Consider the following 23,267-nt stretch of genomic DNA (forward strand, 5'->3'; position numbering starts at 1 on the left):
CCCAATACACCTTCCAAATTTGAAAAACCCCTACTTTCACTAGATATTGTAGGAATCCATTTTTTCATTAACGTTTTTGATACCCCTTTATATTTTTTCATTAACTTTGAGCTCCATTTTTTTTATACCTTCCAATGTAAAAATCTGTTACATTCCCCAATATGAATCCACGTGGTATGGTATTGCTCCCCCAGTGAAGCCCCCATGGATGAGTGTGCAAATAAGCACTTCGACAAACATTCTTTCCTAGCATAATTAGTAGCTACGTGAACTTAATGATGAACTACATGACCTTCAAACCTAGTTGCTTTTTTTATTACATCTAAGAAAGAGGGAGTCTAAGGATTATGATCTCAAGCATATTAAGCGAGCTAAGTGAAAATGGACCAAAATGGACAATATGATCTTAATTAGGTAGCTTTAGTAAGCAATTTCATAATAATAGATGACTGGGAGTTATACTATGTTCTAAATTTTGGTATATGCCTTCCACACATGGATTTGTATTAGGAAACTGATGATGATTTCCTTGAAAAAAAAGTGATATATGATTGGAGTTTTCTTTTAATTTAATTTAAATGGATGTGAAAAAAGTTTAACGTGTTAAAAAACCTTATCTAATCAACTTGATGACTGGAAAATGAGGGAGGGGCCTCAACTCTCCACATAACCATAGGCTACCTAGATTCTAAATATTTCTTGTAGTTGTCCACCCCTGAGCTAGATTGAGAGTCTAAGGAATTAAGTGCTCGAGGGAATTTTCATTGACATAATTCAATCATATCGTACTAGGATCCAAAGAAAACAATACCTCCACCTGTAGTCGGGAGTCTAGAGTACACAATGTCTCTACTAGTCAAACACAACGAGAATCCTTCACCCATTCCACACTTCAAGAGTCCAGAGCTCACAATGCATCCACCTCTTTATCTACAAGAATCTAGAGCACACCATGCCTCCACCTAATAAGCCTTATAGGATTCTAGAGAGCTTGGGTCTTCACCTAATAAATGACATAGGAATTTGGAGCCCTTTTTAGTGACTCCACCCAATAAATGACATGGGAATTAAAGAACTTCTCAATAAATCAACCTATTATTCCTTTCTCCTTGATAATCCTTTTTCCTTAACTATCTATGCTTACCTTCGCTTGTTCCTTTCTGCACTTTCTCTCCACATTGCATGCTCCTTTTCCCTCGAATTCCCCCAATGTTGGAATGCTTTATTTCTATATCTCCTCTCCTTTTACACGTTGACTTATCAACATGTCTCTCATACATAAGAAATCCATCATCTCAACCTCCTCAAATATGGAGCCCATACTCCCTTCAATGCTTGTACTGGAAATGGTCATAAATTTAGCAAGAAGATACATGGTAAGTTAATGCAATGGCTCGGGTTTTACTCATTTCTAAAGCAACTTCTCATCCACAAAATTTGAATCTGTGTCCTCTTCTTAATCAAATAATAATTTACATTTTACATCAATTTACATAAACAACTCATTCAATGATATTTACATGAGAGGTGACAGAGGGGGATATTATAGACCTCACCATCTTAGAGGACACCAGCCTTAGCATTCTACACCTCAATACAAAATTCACAACAAGCTTTATATAAAAACAACTCTCTTTACATTTTCTTACGCAGGAAACAAAAATGGGTATGATACCCTCATCTAATCATTCATTGCCCAAGTGGCCTCTACTATTCCAAAGTGACTCCACTTCACCTTTACCTACTCGATTATTCAATTTCAGAGTGTAATATGCCTCTGATCCAGAATGCATTGTGGTTCTTGTTGGCATTCTCCCCTAGATTCCACTTTTATCTCAAACCAATAAATAACTTGATCAACATCATGCACATAATTTTTAAGCAAAGAAATATGGAAAACGTCATGTGCTTTCAGTGTGGTTTGCGAGGCTAGTCTATAAATCACTAGCCCCACTCTTTCAAAAATTTGAAGTGCTGAACAAAATATTGGTGCCAACATAGCATAATATATAATTCTTAGTGAAATATTCCTTGGTCTAATGCAAGAGTAAACATATTTCCCCACTTGGAATTCCTTGTACATTTTATGTTGATATGCATAACTCTTTTACCTATCCCGATCCACTTTCAGTTTCTACCTGATAGTAATTATCTCTTACTCCATTTCCTTCAACATATCAAGTATAATATGCACATTTTTCATTGGATCATTCAAGTTTATGGGTGTAATAAATTTCTTGCCATATAGGGCCTTGAAAGGACTCATCCTTAATGATTCTTAGTACCCATTGTTTAAGAAAATTCTATCAAAGGTAAATATTCAACCCACCTCTTGGGATGATGGATGACATACATTCTTAACATGTCTTCTAGCACTCTATTTACTATTTCAACCTTCTCATCCATTTGAGGATTATACATTGTACTACATGCTAACTCTATTCCAATACCAAAAAGCAATGCATTCCAAAACAAAGAGGTGAACTCGGCATCTCGATATCAAATAATCTTCTTGGGTACTCCATGAAATCTAAAAAAATCCTTCATGAAAGTATGAGTAATCTCACTATCTTGGTGAGTGGATTTGAAGGCTATAAAATGAGTTTCCTTACTCAACTTTTAGAACACTACCATTATGGCATGATATTGTCTATATGTCCTTGGTAGTCTTGTGATGAATTCTAGAGAAATGATGAGCTGAAAATCGATCTTCCTCTGACATTCTACAAGTCTTGATAAATTTGGGTCTTTAAATGGTCACCTAGTTTGTAACTTGATCAACTGTGGATAGTTAATTTTAAGAAAATTTAAAGAGGAAAAAAAAACATATGCAATCCAATATGGTAAAAAAGAAGGGAACAACCACATGATAACGAATTTCACCGCTCTGTGGCTACGTCTCTAGGCCTTTCTCTAATGGATAGGTCACTTTATTGATGTCAAAAACAAAAAGAGTACATTGAAAATATTTGACTCATAGAGTAAACATCCTTCTAGAGTGGCACTATTTCTCCTTCAAACAAATGTTCTCCTTGAAATAAATCTCACTCACAAGTAGAGTCACTTTAGCAAAGAAATGATGGTTTCAAAAGAAAAGGAATCTCTCACTAAATGTGGTAATAGGTCCTTGTACTCATTATGAGATCAAAAAGTGCAAAACCAACTACTTTCTAAAGAAGCATTGAAATGGTATTTTACCACAATAATACTAAGAATATACTGAAAATGGTTTCTCTAATAAAGAAACAGGTGCTTTAGATACATCCCGAAATCTTGAAAACCCCTATATAGGTTCTTTCCATTCTAAAAAAGGTTTCTATATGGCCTCCAAAAATCTAAACACTCTTTTTTTACAACCCAAAAGGACTTGGCTCTGCAAATTATTCAACATACAATGTTGAAATCATAAAATTAATATTGCCATTGAGTTTAGAACACCCAAAAACCCTTGTGTAGGCTGTTATTGGGCTCAAAAAGGTCGAAAAAAACCAATTTAAGCCTCCTAGAACATTTCTCTATTATCTATCCTCCAAAATGACCAAAAATGCTAACTAGGCAATGAATCCCTTCTTTTGGAAGACCATCAAGTGACAAATTGGCACGATAATGTAGAAAATACTGCCAAGAAAGGTGCAAATTGTTGCCTATTTAAATACGTCAATAACCCCTTAGCACCAAATTTTTAGCCCCGCTCTCTATCACATTATGGCCATGTGGTTATGGCCTGGTGCCACATGTCGGTCCCTACTTCGGTGGCATCGAGTGTGGTCACATGGCCGGATGAGACTGGGGGCAGACTAACCACCCACCCTCACCAACTTAGTCTTCATTGTGGTCGTGTGGGCTATAATGAAAGCCAAGGTTAGGGCTTAACCACACCACACTACTCCATCTTCAACATTGGCTACACATTCTCCATATGATCAGGGGTTGGGGCCACATGCCTAGTGTTTATTTCTGGTAGCATCGAATGTTCTCTAAGTCTAAAATTTTGTAGGGAGGCTTGGGCACATGTATTCCAAAGAACCCAAAAAGTGTTTTGGGAAATTACACTCGGAGACAGTTTTATTAAAATAATTAATTATTTTCAATGGGACCCTAAATCTAAGCTTAAGAAATTAAATAATTAAAGGGTATTAATATAAACTGTGGGTGAAACTTCTAGAAGAAGGCACAGGTCAAGTTAATATGATCCTAGCCATTGATTCGAATCTAATATGGGCCATTGATTGATCAACTAGAGGATTATAAGAGAAGGTTTGATGGGCACTTGGACGACACAAAGAGAGTTCAAATAATCGATTTTCTAAAGCAAAGCAACTGCTGAGAGATTTTCGATACTGGGATATTGTAGTGAGGGGCAAGGATAGTTGGGTTGGAGTATCCTCTTCAGAACCCAAGATACTTAGCAAAGAGGTAGAAAGACACTGTGAGGAGGCATCGCAGACCAAGGAGGGTTGAAAATGGGCCAGAAGGGCGCACATAGAGATTGATACTGAGCGAGGAGGGCTCACGTAGGAGCTATTCAGTGTTCAATTCATAAGTCTAAGTTTAATGAGGGAGTTGACATTTCTAAGTTGGGAGAGACAGAAACTGGTCCAGAGCACAAACCTATCCCAGTTGAGCTGACACAGAGCCTTTTGAAGCTGACGTATGGCCTACACAGGGCTACCATAGAGATAGTTGGGGATAGTTGGTTAAGTTGTCGGATCAGTCGAGACTTTCCGGGTAGAGTTAGGTAATCTCACTAATTTTTTCTACCAGATCATTTCTTTGTAACTAGATTTCTGGAAGGGAATCCAAAGTTGTATTTAGAAACTACTGCTTAATAATATAAAACCCTAAGATCTGCTACACTGGTTTTCCCGCATTGGGTTTTTCTAGGGACATTTTTCCAAAAAATATTGTAGCATTTGTGTGTATATTTCTCTATTGTTTTGGGAAAATAAATTAATTAAGTGAAGGCTAAAGTTGTATTATATTTGATATTTGTTGTAGGAAGCAGTAGATAATTTGTTTCAGCAATTAACAAATAGGAGAAGTTTAATCAATTGTTGCAATTGTAGATTCGGGTGGGATTCTCGAATTTTCACACCCCGCCCAACCAACGCCATAACAAATATGGTTTAGATAAAAACCGTCGGCTCCATATATCAAGAAACAAGTGTGGTGCAACAGTTGGGAATTTGGTTAGTTAACAAGAGGTCATGGGGTCGAACCCCACTAGATCGGTTGTCTGACCAAACAAATTTTTGGTTTAAGAATCAAGGGCCACGTGGTTGCCTCCCATTGGGCCACATAGCGCATCATCATTAGCCCACATCAAAACACAACCAACCAATCAAAACTTGGCACATCATCTTGTATAGTCATTCCAAATGGTAGAACATGATTGGCCCATAATGTACACTATACCTACCCGGTCAGCTGTTGACATCAGTGTACGACCTGCCCAGTCAACCATACAAGTTGACTTTTTTTTTTGTCAGGTGAACGTAATAATGTCCACATACGGTGATAGTTTGAGGCGATTCAAGTGGAATTGGAATAAGAATGATGAGCACTACAATTTGTTGCTCATTTAAGGAGATTTCAAGCACTTTATTTTTTTAGCATATTTTGATCCCCAAGATCATTCCTCCCCAGTGGGAACTTTTGGACCACAAAAATCCTATTTTTACTTAGCAAGTAAGTGAGAGTGCAACTCCCTCACTTTCTTGATCTCAATCCACCTTGCTTTACTTGGATTGCTACTCTTGAGCCCCACTTGATGATACTCCACATTGCCTCTGCATGAAGTTTTGATTCTCCTATCAAGAATTGAGTCTTCCTTGAAGTATTTCCTTGCTGATATACAACCAAACTTGATCTTCCACATGGAAATCATGAGAAAATCAATGCTTTTCATGCCTTCCTTTGTACTTGGATTTTATTTTCTCAAGTTGCTCTTGTACGTCTTAATGCACTAGTTTCATTTATTCAATGAAATTCTTGGCTTTGTCTACATCACTATGTCCATCTACTACAATATTTTTACCAAAGATAAAATACAAAGAATACTTTGGAAAATAACAGAAACAATCTTCAAATGGAAATACTTGTGTAGATGGGTGCTTGGCACGATTGTATCTTGTTGGATGTAATGAAAATGCTTGTCACAAACTTTAAGATGCTTACCACAAAATCCATGAACGAAATGCATCTTTTTATAAGATGTAATAAATTTTATGCTCAAATTACCATACAAATTGACTCATCAACAAGTCAGAATAACATCAAAAGCCAAAGATTTTCTTTTTTCATACAAGTTATTTATTCATAGCATCACTTTTACAAAATACCCAACTGTGGGGATATGTAGCATGTGGAATATAAAAGAAATGCAATATTCAGAGAGACAAATAGTCCAACAATTTCCTACCCGAGTGGGCTAGGGAGTTTTCTTTATGCATTTCACTTTCTTCTGGTGCTACTTCAGAGTTGGGTACAACGTGCCTACCACTTGCATCTGACTTTTCTTCCTTATGTGATTTCATGACCTATTTTTCCTTCTTTGGATGAATATGTGTATGCAAGTTCCATAATTTCTCGATCCAATTCCCACTTATATTGGAATGAGTAAAAATGTTTTTGTGACCATTTCTTGGCAAAAATGTCTTTGAACTTAGAAGAGGATTTTCCTTCCTAGTCTCACTTCCAATCGACATATTAATTTTCTTGAATAATTCCTTCATTTTTTTTCACTTGGCTAGACAATGGTTAGGTCCATGACAAAAAATGAAAAGAAACAAATTCTAAAACATTTTATTCAAATCGTCATGTTGTTCAGAGTCATAAGAAGCTTTTGAATAATCAAGATGTTTATACCTTTTATGATTGTCCTTTAAATTATGGGTATGGTGAGGATAATTTGATTGATGAGGAGAACTTGACTTAGTTATTCCTTTGAAGCACTCATCTCTCTTTGGGATGTTTTTCCATAAATGTCATAATCATAACGTGATTCTCCTTTAACTTGTAGGAGTTCTTTCTTCATGAATTTCACACTTGAAGAATTCCTTGACTTTGCAATTTTTGAGCATTCTCAAAATTCTTCTTGAACATATCCCAATCCTTCATGTTCAGGTTGCATTCTTACCTCAATAGGATTAATTATTCCATGAATATGAACTCCAAGACCCTTACCATTGTATCCCATTTTGGTCAACAATTTCATACTAATACCCTTCCTATGTTTCTAAAATGATGCAAAAGAAGCATTATCAATGTTAAGAGAATGAGTTGAAGATGAAATATCTTTCACCTCATTTTCTTCTTGCGACTCTTAGTGCTCTTCCTCAAGATTCACCATCTCCTCCATCTTCTCTTTTGTAGGCGAAGTGGTAGATGAAGATTCAAAAAAGCCACTCTTGTGATTTAACATATAAGTGTTCACCAACTAAAAAAGGGTACAATCATCAGTCATCCCATGACAAGAGACTTATCGAGTCTTGGGGGAAGCTTTGGTAGCTCAAAATTCCCTAGTATTCTCTTCAATGACATTCTGCAACATCAGGAACAACTTCTTCTTCTCATCCTCTTCTGCTTCGAGCAATATTATTAATTCCATGTTCTCCACTCGAAGAAAATAATTCATCTCCTCTATTTGTATGAGACTTACATGCTGAAAACTTTCACCCATGCTTACACTCTACTCAAAACCTACTATGATACCAGTGATCTAAAAATCGGTCGTCCTCTGACACTCTACAACTCTTGATAAATTTTGGTATTTAAATGGTCACTTAGTTCATAACTTGATCAACCATGGATAGTTAATTTAAGAAAAGTAAAAGATGAAACAAAAACATAAGCAATCCAACTTGGTAAAAATGAAGAAGAGAACAACCACGTGATAACTAATTTCACCCCTTCTGGGCTAGGTCTTTAGACCTTGCTCCAATGTATAGGCCACTTTATTGATATCAACAACAAAAAGAGTACATTGCAAATATTTGACTCATAGAGTAAACCTCCTTCTAGAGTGACATTGTTTCTCCTTCAAAGAAACGTTCTCCTTTAGAGAACTTTGGTGGCTTGGGTGCAGGTGATAAAGACAACCTCTCCAATCTGGCTACAATTTCTTCAATTTCAGGCCGAATTCCTTTACTTGGTTCAAGAGGTGTATCAGTCATCTACTATTGGACTAACTATTATAATAATTTCCTTCTTCCTTCATATAACCATTTTTCCTCTTTAAATCACCCCAACCCTTGTTTTTGGGAAAGAATCATACCATCGGCCTCGTTGCTTTTAAAACAATGAAAATGCATTGAAAACACAATATACACGGGTGGAGGGCCTTCATTCCAAAGGAACAAAAAATACATTATCGGTGCTTTATATCACTATATTGTTAATTCAAAAGAATTAACTATCGACGATTTATATTCAAGCTGTGTGTTTGAAACATAATTAACACTATCAGTGAGATTTTATTCCAAACGGTTGGAACAACACTATCGATGCTTGGTCATGGTGATTCGTCGATGCGATATGCCACGTGGCTATCGTCAATCACTATTGGTGATTCTGAAAGTCCACACAATAGACTCCTCTTGCTTCAACCTTGCAATATGATAACTTTACGGACCCGAAAACTTATCAACCCAGCTATATAGTATTTCGGGTCTAGACTGTCGGGCTTTCGGACTTTGGCATCTCCGAAGGACCTTCCCACTCCACTTACGATTCTCTGATGCGATTTGGTTTAGGCCCGATATGGTTATGAACCAAATTCAATAGAATTTCAGGTCCAGAACTCTGCTCTGGCTAAGTAATTTTATGATTTCCTATGTAAAACAAGATTTTGGCTACGTAAGGAAATGAAAGAAGCCTGCGCTCGACAATATGAAGGGAAAATACAATCCGAGGACTTCAACCAAGATATTAATTGGGAATTAGGTTAATTCATTGATATTTGGACTCAGAAAAAGGCCATTAAAACTGATACACACATCTAATTAACGTTCAATAGAGAACCATATAATCAGATGCAAAGAGAGGTTTTTCTTCAGATGATAATGTGTTATGAAACTAGCTCAAGAAAAAGATAGAAAAGATAGATCAACGCCTTATAATTTAGCCTCTTCGAGGGGCCAACCTCCTTTACTTTACATAAATGAACAATTATTGGATGATTCAAATGACAAAACCTCCTTTCTATATATAGGAGTCTAAGGAGTCACAATATAACCCAGCCGACCTAACAATAATAATAGAAAGCCACAAAAATAACAATAGAGGGATTCTATGGGGCACAATAATAACAATATGGGGATAATAGGGGCACGACAATATTAATAAGGGGTACAACTACAATAGTAATGGGGTAATCACTAGTATTATAGGGACCCAACATGCCCCTCTCCTTCAAAAAAGTGTTGTCCTCAATGCTTGAGACGTTTTGGATGCTTCTGTATAAAATTATCATCCTCCAATGTGGAATCTTCAACGGATAAGTTCTTCCACTTGATAAGATACTTTGAAATTGATCGATTTCATAGCTGTCGAGTTCTCGTTTCTGTGACTGCTTCCGGTTCCAATATAATTTTTCCTTCCTCGTCAAGTTCTGGCAATATTGTTTGAACTGGGAGCTTATTGCCTATAACCTTCTTTAAACATGAAACGTGGAAAACTGGGTGCAATCGAGAAGCTGCAGGAAGCTCCAATTTGTATGCCACAGTACCAATCTTTTGCAACACCTTGTATGGACCATAATACTTTGGTGATAACATTTTCTTATATGGTTGTAGCCGTAGGAATACCCAATAACCTACATCAAAACTTCTTTCGCTACGATGTTGATCTGCCTGTTGTTTCATTATATTCTGTGCCAACACGAGGTTATCCTTTAAGAGTTGGAGGACTTGTTGTTGATGTTCGATGTGATGTTCCAGTACTTGAACCTTAGAATTTTCTCTTAAATATGATGTGATGGATGGTGGCTGATACCCATAAAGTGCCATAAATGGGGTCATTTTTGTTGCTATATGGAAGGAAGTGTTATACTACCATTCAGCTAGAGGCAACCATTTGACCCATTGTGTCTGTTTATCAGATACAAAACAACGAAGATATCCTTCCAAACATTTGTTTACTATCTCAGTTTTCCCATCAGATTGAGGATGATAAGATGAGCTATGAGCTAACTGAGTACCAAGACAAGAAAATAATTCTGTCCAAAAGTTTTTAGTGAAAATGGGATCTCTGTCACTTACAATAATCTTTCAGTTTCCATGGAGCTTTTGAATTGTTTCCATAAATGTAGTAGAAACTGTACTAGCTTTAAAAGGATGTGATAATGCACAAAAGTGTGCATACTTGGTAAGTCTGTCAACTACCACCATGATGACACTCTTTCCCTCAGACTTGGGTAAACCTGTGATAAAATCTATTCAAACCTCCTCCCAATGTTGGCTTGGAATGGATAAAGGTTGTAATAGACCCGATGTCTAAATTGTTTCAACTCTATTTTGTTGGCAAACCAAACATTCCGCCATAAACTTTTGAATATCTGATTTAAGGCCATCCCAAAAAAATTCCTTCTTAACCCTGTGGTAAGTTTTTAAAAATCCGGAGTGCCATCCTAAGGGAGAAGTGTGCAATTCCATAAGAATCTTTTGTTTTAGCTGGGAATTCTTACAGAGGTATAAGTGATCTTTCTAGCATAACGAATCATTTTGCCAGCTAAATCTATCAGACATACTGGAATCTTGTTGTAACTTTCGAATAAGTGCTCACACTTCTTCGTCATTCTTCCATTCCTCCCTTGCTTCGTTTATCCAATCTGGTTGGATAATAGAAATGGCACACAACAATGCTTCCACATCCTTATCCTTTCTTGAGAGTGCATCTGCCACCACATTTTGCTTCCCTTTGTTGTAGATGATTTCAAAGTCATAACCCAACATCTTTGTGACCCACTTTTGTTGCTCTTTAGAGGATAATATTTGTTCTAAAAAGTATTTAAGGCTATCATGATCTGTTTTTACCTTTAATTGTCTTCCCATTAGGTAGGGTCGCCATTTCTTAAGTGCATGGTGTATTGCCAACATTTCCTTCTCATAAATAGCTTTGTGTAAAAACTTTCCCTTGATTGGACGACTTTCAAAAGCAATGGGTCTTTCATCTTGCATTAAAACAACACCAATTCCATTTCCTAAAGCATCAAATTCCACAATAAAGGTTTTTGTGAAGTCCGGTGTAGCTAAGACCGGTGCTTGGCACATTGCCTCTTTAAGATGTTCAAATGCCTTTGTTGCTTCTGGAGTCCATGAAAATGCATCTTTCTTCAATAATGTTGTTAGAGGTGCTGCTATTCTCCCATAATTCTTAACAAACTTGCGATAATACCTTTTCAACCCGAGAAATCCTCGCAAATGCTTTTTGGATGTGTGAATTTTCCATTCCTTAATGGCTTTAATTTTGCTAGGGTCTACCTTAACTCCTTCATGAGATATAATATGACCCAGATATTCCACCTCTTGTACTCCAAAGAAACATTTCGATCTTTTTGCATATAATTGTTTCTTCTCCAATAGTTGTAGCACCCTGTCAACATGTTCAACATGATCCTTCCAAGACTTGCTGTAGATTAGTATATCATCAAAAAATACTAACACAAATTTTCTAAGGAATGGTTTGAAAATTGAATTCATCAAACCTTGAAATGTTGAAGGTGCATTGGTAAGGCGATCAAAAATTCGTAATGACCCTCATGAGTTCTAAATGCTGTTTTCAGAATGTCTTTAGTCTTCATTCTGATTTGATGATATCCTGAACGAAGATCCAACTTGGTGAAGTAAATTGATCCATGCAATTCATCCAGTAATTCATCAATGACAGGAATGGGAAACTTATCTTTAATATTGAGCTTGTTGAGCTCCCTATAATCCGGACACATGCGCCATGATCCATCCTTCTTGTGCACCAATACTACTGGAGCAGAGAAAGAACTTTGACTCAGTTGAATTATACTAGCCTCTAGCATTTCTACAACCATACGTTCAATTTCACTCTTTTGGGAATAGGGATATCTATACGGCCTGATGTTTGGAGGAACATTTCTTAGAATCAGATGAATAGCATGATCATGATCACGAATAGGTGGGAGACCTTTGGGAGTCTCAAATGCCTTGGAATGATTGTCGAAGACTTTTTGGAGATCTGGAGAAATAGATGATTCCAATGTGGAAACATCTAGTGAACACAATTGTGCAATTACACCTCTTTGGTCCTTTTTTAGAAGATTTGTCATACTGTTAGAGCTAATTATCTTTCTTGATTTTCCTGCAATACCCCTTAATTCAACTTCCTTTCCTTCCATAGAAAATTTCATGAAGAGTTCTTGAAAATTAAAAGCTATTGTGCCCAAGGATTGTAGCCATTGGACTCTTAGTACAACATCAGCACCTCCCATTGGAATGGAAAGCATTGGGCTAGTCAATACATATTCGCCCATGGATAGTTTGATATTATGGCTCTTTCCCAAGCAATTTATTGTTCCTCCATTTGCAACCATCACTTGACACTTTGGTGCTAGATATAAGAAGCAATTCAATTCTTTTGCTACCTTACAATGAATAAAATTGTGGGTACTTCCTGAATCAATCAACACTATTACCTTTTTCTTCTTGATTTGTCCTTCTATCTTGATGGTTTGAGGAGTGGTAATTCCCGCCAATGCATTACAAGATATGGTCGGATTCATTTATTCTTTATCTAGGCTTTGTTCCTAGAGTATATCCTCTTCTTTTGACCTTTCTTGCTCCTTTTCTTCTTCCTCTTCACAATCTATGTAGAATAATTTCTTCTCAGCACACTTATGACCTTTAGTGTATTTGCTATTACAACTGTAACAAAGCCCTTTTGCTCTTTTTTCTTCCAATTATTGTGGTGTCAACCTTATAGGTTGTGGAAGACTAGGGGCAACAACACTTCCATCTTTATAGTTGTGACTGGTATGCTCCCTCGTTGCCATAATTTTGATTTCCATTTTTCTTGCTAACCTGAATGCCTTCTCTAATGAATTAGGTTCCCAAAGGCGAACATCATGTTGGATATTATCCTTTAAAGTCCCTATGAACACATCAATCCTATGCTCCTCTGGAATATTTTTTACCCTTATGTTCAATTTTTGGAACTCCTCAATGTGCTCCATTATTGAACCCTTTTGTTTGAGACTTATCAATTGGCTAAAAAAAGTGTTGCTTTTTGTATCCTCATAATGTGCTGTCAATTCTTCCGTAAAAATTTCCCAAGTGATAATTTGTTTACGAGAGCAAAGCCATCGATACCATACAAACTGATTTGGTTCCAAATATAAAGTTGCAATACGTACCTTTTGTGTGTTTTTCACATTATTGAGATTGAAAAATTGCTCCATCTGTAATATCCATGTTGCGAGATCCTTGCCATCAAACATCCTCATATCGATTTTTGGAATATGGTGGGTCTTCGATCCAACATTAGGGTCTATGGAATCATGATTAACATTTCTTTTGTTCTCATCATGAGTTTCCTTTACTACGCTTTCACCATTAGTGACCATTTCTTGTAGCAACTTATTCATATTTATCTTCAATTCTTCCATGTCTGTCTTCAAATTTGTCTTCCAATCATCCACCTTAGCTTACATGCCATTCATCTTAGTTTCCACACCCTTTATCTTAGATTCCGTGCCATTTATCTTAGCTTCTGTTAGCTTTTGTGAGACTGACATTTTTTGCACTTGGTCTTGTAATTTTGATATGTCATGTAGCATTTCTTCCTCTTCTTCATGAGTTATGCTACTACTTTCAGGTTGCTTACTAGGTGTTTTCATTTTCTTTCCTCTGGGCATCAGTTACCAATAACAATGCTCTACTATGCCCTTTGAATTCCTTCAAAATAAATTTTCAAACCAAGCTTAAGCAAAAATTTAAAAAAATCTACACAGATTTTTCACTTTGTAGGAGCTTGATATTGCCTCTGATGCATCTTTGTAATTTCTAATCATCTAGTTCTAAAATTGTGACCTATAGTAGCCCTTTGTTCCCTCTTTCCAATGCCACCAGTCTGATCCAAATTGGATTCGCCAAGGAAGATTTATGTCAAATCTCCCACAGTGACCTGATTATAGACTAGTTCAATAGAGCGAACTTGTATGAAATGCCACATGTCCCTGTTTCAACCTTTGGCTCTGAAAAAGATATACAAGAAACTAAAGCTGTCCTCTTTCTGTAGCTTCTTACAAAATTTCAATCCGATGCTCAGAATGAACGTTATCATGATTTTCCCCAGGTCACCTGTTTGGAATGTAATTTAGGAGTCTGCAAAAAGACCAACTTCCTCAGATCATATCTCTGTAAATATAGTGCGAAAAAATCTGAAATTTGGACCCGAGATTCAACGCGATGTATTCGCAAATGGTTTTTTTTTTTTTTAGCTTCTGAAACATCGTAGGAAAAAGGTTCTAGTGAAAATGCCATGGTGACCTTTTTGGAGTAGCGAAACCGTAGAATCCAAAGCTCTGATACCAAATGTTATGAAACCAGCTCAAGAAAAAGATAGAAAAGATAGATCAACACCTTAGAATTCAGCCTCTTTGAGGGGGAAACCTCCTTTACATTACATAAATTAACAATTCTTGGATGATTCAAATGACAAAACCTCCTTTCTATATATAGGAGTCTAAGGAGTCACAATATAACCCAGTCGACCTAACAATAATAATAGAAAGCCACAAAAATAACAATAGAGGGATTCTATGGGGTAATAACAATATGGGGATAATAGGGGCACAACAATATTAATAAGGGGTACAACTACAATAGTAATGGGGTAATCACTAGTATTATAGGGACCCAACATAATGCTTTCCGGCATGACTCCCACTCTGAGCCTCTCGTTATTTTGTTTATAATCAATAGATAAAGCCTTCTCAGCCATTATCCTTTACAAAACCATGCTTTTACACAGAGTGATTTAAAGCGTAAAGCTTTGTGACAACTTATCCATAAGCGACTATTTTTGCATGATTTATTCTTAATTCTATTCCTATCTTAAACTAGAAAAGCATTGAAACTGTTGGCTAAAGGAACCCACTCTGCCTATAGATTTTTTTGGATATTTGGAATAAGTTTGAAGATTTCCCTCCAAGTCACATGCTTCTACATGAGACTCCTGAGGAAAAAATTCTTCATGGGCTCTTTTCCATGAGTTCATCTACAGAACTGCCTAGTTTCTGTAGCATGTCTTCTGTAATCCTAGTAGCTTCAGCGGTCGGCTGATCCTTCCACTTTACCAAATACTGGAAGTATTCTTGTCCCCTTGTTTTCTTAAACACCTTCGTTTCCAAAATTCTTTTTGGCTGCAAATTCTTTGTTGTGGGTAACTGTTTTACCCAATCAATCTCTTGGGTCTCTTGGTCTTGTGCTGTATCATCTGCATTTTCACCTTCATACTTGTATAGGTTTGCAACATTAAAAATTGGTGATATTCCAACATCAGGGGGTAACTCAATCTCATAGGCATTTGCATAAAATTTCCTCAGCACTCTTCATGGCCCAATTTTTTTGAAATTCAATTTGTTATACTCCCTCCTTGGAAACCTCTCCTTTATTAGATGTGCTAAAACCAGATCTCCAACTTCAAAGTTCACCACTTTTCTTCTCATGTCTACTCTGGTCTTGTACTTGATGTTGCCATCCTTCAGCTGTTGTTTCACTTGTCCATGTATTGCTTGCATTTCTGAAGCAAAATCTTCATCCTCTGCACTTCTCATCTCTTCTTTTCCCAAGTTTCTTAACTCAGCTACTCCTCTTGGATGAATTCCATAAACAATATGGAATGGACTATGTCCTGTACTCTTGTTAGGTGAATCATTATATGCATATTCAGATTGTGTCAATACTTGATCCCACTGCTTCAGATGTTTTGCAGTAAGGCTCCTTAAAAGATTGCCCAAAATCCTGTTCACAACTTCAGTCTATCCATCAGTTTGTGGATGATAAGCAGAGATAAAACTTAATTTAGTTCCTAGCTTCTTCCATAATGTCCTCCAGAAACGTCCAACAAATTTGGAATCCCTTTCTGAGACAATACTTTTAAGCAACCCATGCAATTTTACAACTTCTTTAAAAAACAAATTAGCAATGTGAGAAGCATCACTAGTCTTATAACATGGAATAAAGTTTGCCATTTTTGAAAATCTGTCCACTACAACGAAAATTGAATCATTACCTCTTTCAGTATTTGGTAAGCCCAAAACAAAATCCATACTTACCATGTCCCAAGGCCTCTCTGGAATTGGTAATGGGATATACAAACCTGTGTTTTGGCTCCTTCCTTTTGCATATTGATAGAGTTTGCAAGTTTTCACATACTTCTCCACTTCAGATCTCATTTTTGGCCAGAAATAAAATCTGTTTAGCTGCTCATAAGTCTTCTCTATACCAAAATGTCCTGTAAGTCCTCCACTATGCTTTTCTTTGATTAAATTATCCCTCATTGAACATTTTGGTATGCACAACTGTTTTTTTAAATAGTAGTCCATCATGTATGAAGTAATCCAACAATTTACTCCTATCCATCAAAACAGGATTCTACAAGCTTCAAATGCCTCCTTAAAATCTGAATCAGTCTCATACAATTCTTTAAGAAAATCAAAATCCAACACTTGGATTTAACTCTCTTGAAATAGTACGTTTCTCCTACTTAAGGCATCTGCAACTTTTTTTGATTTCCCATTTATATGCTTCAAAATAAAATGGAAACCTTGAAGATATTTGTTGTGGGGAAAAGTATCCGATGCGGATGACCCTATCCCTACTCTAAAGGTGACAGTCTTTAGCAACAACTGAAAGTAAAGTTTTGATGATTTCCTTTATGAAAGTACAAAGAGAATGAAGAAAGATTAACCAACCTGGTGTCTTTCGCTTAGTCGATCCTTGTCCTCTCTCTTTGTCTCTTGTTCCCAACTCCTTGCTCTCTTTGCCGGTCCAGCCACACACAGATCCTGCACAAACAAGAGAGCAAAATACAAGATACATGTACTCATAACTGAAGCATGGATTAGGATGAATCAAATATACATGTAAATACAATACATCAATGCAATACAAGTATATAGGAGAACATGCAAAACTTTATTGATAGAAGTAACAGGGTTCTGAGAAGGTTACAACCAATAATGGCTCCAATCCAGCAGCACCTCCCCAGCAGCAAGAACTCTCCTCTTCACCTCTAGTAAAACAATCACCCAATAGCTCTAACTGTAAACCAACAACACCTCCTTACTTTACACAAAATTCCAGCCTCCTTAGACCTCATAGAAGAGCTCTATATATAGGATAGAAGAAGAAAGGATGAGTCAGCTTGAGACTGACATGAAGCTGCCTTGTGTCCTCTCCCTCTTCAGTTAATCTTCAGTTCTTGAGTCCACTTGGAGATCCTTGCTTACACATGGTGATCAAGTACCTCTTACTCATCACAGGGCGAATCTCATGAACCAAGTGTCAGTTTGGAAGCTTCCTGGGCAGTTGACACCTTGCAGAATGACTGTGCCACTTGGCCAATCTCGCCCAGCGCAGGTAGCCTTCATTAATCTTGACTTCCAGCGCAGGTACAAGGAGGGACAGTTGCATTCCAGCGCAGAAGCTCAGTGGAGCAGCTGACATGATCCAAAATAAGCCTATTTTGAAGTGTTTTCAGGTGGAGAACTGATTGGAAGTGCTGTTGTTTGATGACCTTGCTCTTTTAGGGGTAAGAACAACATGTTTAGGGACTGAGGATCCCTGTGATTATTGACATTTCATGCTCCATGATGCGAGGCACAAAAATGTCTATAACAGTTGCCCCCTAAAGTATGAGGCCGTTTATCGGGTGAAATGCTTTATCTAGAGGGTCCGAAGTTCATTCCAGTGCTGAGGAGGCGCCCTGTAATACAATACAATACAATACATTATTTTTCATTCTATTTTCATGATCTAGCTGAGGCGGGCATTCCCATGCTCAGCTTTTATAAATACATTTTGGTACATATGACAGACGATCGTCTGAAGGTAGACTGATAATTTTCTGCTGAAATTATCATCCTTTGAATAGGATGATCATCCGTTGCAATGATGTACATGACAAATGCTTTTATATTTCCTGAATATATATCGCAACCCGGATGGATGAAACTAGATCCGGGGTCTTCAAACTCGTTCGATCTTCACTCTAAGTACAAGTCGATCCATGTGAGAATTGCGCTGAAGTCGAACATGGAAAGACATCGCTTGATTACCGGTCAATAATGAAAACCGTTAACAAGCGCGAGAGGAATCACCAATAATGACGATGACCCTCAAGGTACTGCAGTACAATTCACGTGGCGTGAATAAAGGACTTGGCGTCGAACGCCACGCAAAATCTTCTGGTCGAAGGTCATTGATGTATACCTGTCGCCGGAAGTGAGAAACTTGCCATTGAGGCATGCAAGCTTCAAAGTACTGATGGGGGTGTTCCTAGATCAACTTCTTGGATAATGAGCTGAAGTCGACAAGAAGCGATCCGTCAAAGGAGGGCCTTAATGAATCCCACATCAATGACACGGAACGGAGCTAATGACTTTAGTGGAGGTGAAAACAAACTGTGACATATGATTCAGGGTGGCGATCATGAATGGATGAAGGATAATGTATGGCAGTGGATGGGACACGGTTGACACTTTCAGAATGACCCCTCTTGAACATATAACGACACTGATGCGATGGATTGGTAGCATTACCCCAAATGTGGATGGTTTGGCGAGGACCATGGTGATGAGACCAGTGAATGAGACAACCCAACCCGATGTGGTACGGGGGAAAAGTGTCATGTTCAAGAGTGACTTGCTACCATTAAACTTTGATGTTCTCCCAATTTTTCCCCAGTCATTTCTGACCAGTACCTCTTTATTTTTGTCAAGCTTGAGGAGGATAACATATGCTTGTTCTATAACCTGCCCTTCGGGCAAGCCCATCGCTATGATTTAACGAGCCTAGCGATAGGGAAACTCGTTCTCGTCTAAAGACAAGTTTGTCGCTATTTAATCATTTTAACGAGTCTAACGACAAGGAAAACTCGGTCCTTTTCATTTTTAGAGAGTCTGAAAAGGTACGGAAAGTCAACTCCATAATTCCTTTTTCGTCAGCAAATCCCTTAAGTCCGAAAAAGTATAAAACAATACAGAAGGGATGGCTGTTCGGTACTTTTAACGAGCCGAACAAGACAAGCGCTCGATCCTTTTGTGCAATAATCCCTCAGGTCCAAAAAGATTAAAATTTAGAGGAGGGATAGCGTTCCGGTCATTTAACGAGCTGGAAGGCCAAAACTCGGCAAACTTTTCATATTTTACGAGTCATTGAAAAAAGCTGAAAGAAGACTCGTCTTTTGAGGAACGAGTGATAAACAGGGATAGCAATTGATTCCAGGTACAAATTGGAATTTTCCAATCACGGCAGTGTTACGAGGATGGCTAGGTGGAATCACTCTTCGCAGCTGTTTCTCAAAAGAGGTAAACACACAAATGGAAGTGAATGATCGGCCAAATGAACCGTGGAGGTGATGGATGAAAACACGATCAAGGTTCTTATGGCTAATGAATTTACGATCTCAAAAGGTTATTTACCGGTTCATTTTTTCATGAGCTTGAACTCTGGGGGAAACTTTTGCTCACACTTTTCTATTTTTTAACGAGCATAAATTCAGTCATAAAACTGCTCGAATTTGCGTTTATTTTTTAACGAGCATGAACTATATGCTAAAACTGCTCGATATACCAGTCATAAAAAGAACGCCTCCCGTAAGGACCAATTTTTATAGAGCTTATGCCTTACCACAGCTATGCTCACTTTTGGCAAATTTTACTTTTGCCCCACAGGCTTCTTTCATGCAAGTTTGGAAACAGCTAATCTTAAAACCAGATAAATAACCGCCCCTAGCTTGCACTCCAGAAGGTTTGCATGCCCCCAGGTATAGGATAGAATTTCGAGGCTGCCCCTCCTCTCCCCTACCTCTGCTTTTCTTTGGGTGTTCACAGTTACTTGTCATCTTGCCAATCTAATGTTAACGATACTTGTCTTCTCGTTATTCTAAGGGGTCTTACGCAGTACTCAGGCTTCCCGTCGGCCCACTTTTAACAAACAGCTATTTGTGACAATGGAAGAACACTACTCAAAGATAAAACATTGGTATTATTGAGGGAGGCTTGCCTCTTTCTTATTATTCCAAAGACGGTTCGATTTGCTGCCGCAAATCAATCTCTTTCTTCGGCGATGTCTAACGTTGGGTTACTAAAGATGGTGACCACCCGTTGTAGCAATAGAATCTCTTTGAAGGCTGCCCCTGCTTATCCTTCAAAACATTCGTTTTAATGGGCGAGGCTTGAATTCAAAGACGGTTACTACTTGTTACCGCAAACGGTCTTCATCTTTGGTGTCCCTATTACCTAGACAAGGGGAGCGAGAAGCCAATTATCTCACTCACATAACTTTGACAAAAGAATATTATTCCAGAACAACCCCACTTCCTTCCACGGACGGGGTACGGACTAGTCATATTCTTTTGCGGAAATTCTTCCTTATACCCGGGGTTTCTTCTGCCCGAAGCAGACCAGGGTGCATGCCCCCTGGGTTCCAGTCTTTCTTTCCGAATCACTCGCACTCATCGGGAAGAAGGACTGGGGGTGGAGGCGAATCTTGAGTGAACAGACCATTTAGGAATGGTATTTGACTATTTGCGATGCGAGATCCCGGAAACGAAAGTTGGTCTACGAGCTTGACCACCCTTCCTTCATGTGGAAAACACATTACTCTAAAGAGTGAGGAGACTATCGCTCCCATGCAATAAATATAGTCACGTCCAAGGAGTAGGTTATAATCCAAAGGTCCTTGGACGACCATCACGTTCATCTCGACGGTCTTCCCTTTCAATGTAACAGGTACATTGGGGAGGATCCCTAATGGTCGACTGGTTCCTTTATCAAAACCTGAGAGATTTCTCAACTCAGGTAAAAGCGCTAGGGAACCCAGTGCTTTCCAAGCAACAGAGGAAAGGATACTCACAGACGCCCCTTCATCAATGATAGTACCAGCCATGATCATTCTATAGATCTGGACAATGATTCTGAACGGTACACTGGCTGGTAACCGGGGTCTGCCTAGTTGATTCCAATCAAAGGATACAACCAGGTTGCTTGGTGGTGGGACCGAATATACGGCCGGATATGACTCTGATGATGTTCCTTCCTGCGATAAAGGAATGGGCGCATTGCCCTGACGCTCATCGGAGTCGGTGCTGATGAAAAGAACCTGGATGGTGTCATCCTTATTCTCTTCAGTGAGGGTGCCGCATGAAGATGACTCTTCGGCGACGGTGTCATTTGAAGACGGGTCTTCAATGACGGAGTCATTGGACGATAGAACCTCTGAAGGAAGAACCGGGTCAACTGCCGTTTCGACCTTTAGACTTTCGTCTGGTCTGGATTCAGTAGGTTCATTCTCAATGACCGACACTTCAGCTGACCACTTGAGCGGGCCAACTGGATTTTCAACTATCGAGGGATTAGGCACGAGTTTTTGGTATCCAGGAGGAAGTCGTAACGGTGATACCGGACGATCTTCCAAAACTCTCTTTGCCTCATCTAAGAATGGACATTTGTGGATGGCATGATTGCCTTCACACAATAGACAGGGTGATCTTGGTCCCCTTCTTCGTCCTTCACTCTCATTAGTCGACGGATTGCAATCAACATGACAACCAGAGGTTGATGCTACCGGATTGTGCAACCTTGGGGACCAGTCCCTTAGTATCCGGGGAATACAAGGACAATCACGATGGAAGTGGATCCCTTTGCAAATGACACATGGCGATTTAGGCCCGGTCGGTGCAGTGTGTGGGTTTTTGTCAGCTTTCTTCTGCTTGCCCCCAGTCGCCTTCGCCAGAGGCTCCTTCTGCTTCTTTTCTCTCTTCTTCTTTTCCTTCTTCTCCTTGGGAGGCTGACTTTTGCCAGCTCTACCTTGGGAAGATGAAGGATCAGAGGAAGTATCATAAGAAGTGGAAGGCTGGTGGGTAGTTCTAGATTGTTCTGACTGTTGATTCGACTGCTCAGGATTAGTGGCGATCTGGACTACATTAGTTGAAAAGAGCCATACAGGGAGGCCGATTGTCAATCCTGGAAGTGACAATGTAGCCATATGAGGCGCACCAACATCTCCCCAAGAGGAGAAGGGGTTTGGACTTCCGCCAAGGTTATTTCATTGGTTGGTGGGCTCCATACTTTTTCAACTGAAAGATCAACGTGGGAATAACAGGTGATTATGTTCCGCTTAAAATAAATTTTATTAACGACGCTTTTAGACACAAACTTGCTTTTTCATGTTTTAAGAGTCGAGAAAAAGCTAAAGATGACTCTAGTCGCCTTCGATGTATTAACGAGCCCGAAGTGACAAATGCTCGGTTGGACTTTTTCAGTTATAGAGTTTGAAAAAGGCCAAAAGAAACTGCTCTGGAGATCTAGGCAGAGGGTGTGCCAAACCTTTCGCGAAACCACAGAATACGTTTTACGGTACGGGTGGTCGATCTTCGTGAATGCTGTGTTCACTGCATCGCGATCAGTAGGGCGGCCGACACGGTTTCCTAAGGATAAAGGATAAAAGCCTATAGGGGTCTCCCAATATACGCGACGGTACGCGGGAGCTCAAGTCCGTGTTAGTGCCACCGACTCTCAGGAGGAATCACCCACCTTCGTAGAGATCGACAGTCACTATGTTTAACGACGCCGGAACACGTCTCTACCTAGACCTCTAGATGTTTGCGTTAAATTCCAAAGCGTTGTTATGTAAATTGAGTTTATTTTAATGTTGATCTTTCTTAACAGTTTGCCTTTCAGGTTCGCCACGAGATGTATATATACAACTTCCTATATGCAATCTAAGAATGAGAAGCAAATCTTTTCAATCTTTCAACTTTGAAAACCTTAATCTACTTGAGGGAAAAGAAAGACACAACTTTTTCCACAGATCAAAGAACACACACTAAAATGCACATCTTCCTAAATCGTCAAGCATACAGTCAAATGCAAAATGCACAATGCATGTATTTCTTTTCGTTATCCTTAATGTTGATGCTAGACAGAAAGGAAACTGTTGTATAATTTTGAATCTAATTTCAAGTAGAAATAAACAAGCTTGTCCACAATCAAAAAGACACCTTATGATAGA

Source organism: Pinus tabuliformis, chromosome 6 (genome assembly GCF_031772625.1).
Source record: "Pinus tabuliformis cultivar Carrire ecotype Pingquan chromosome 6, CPIR1, whole genome shotgun sequence".
NCBI lineage: Eukaryota > Viridiplantae > Streptophyta > Pinopsida > Pinales > Pinaceae > Pinus > Pinus tabuliformis.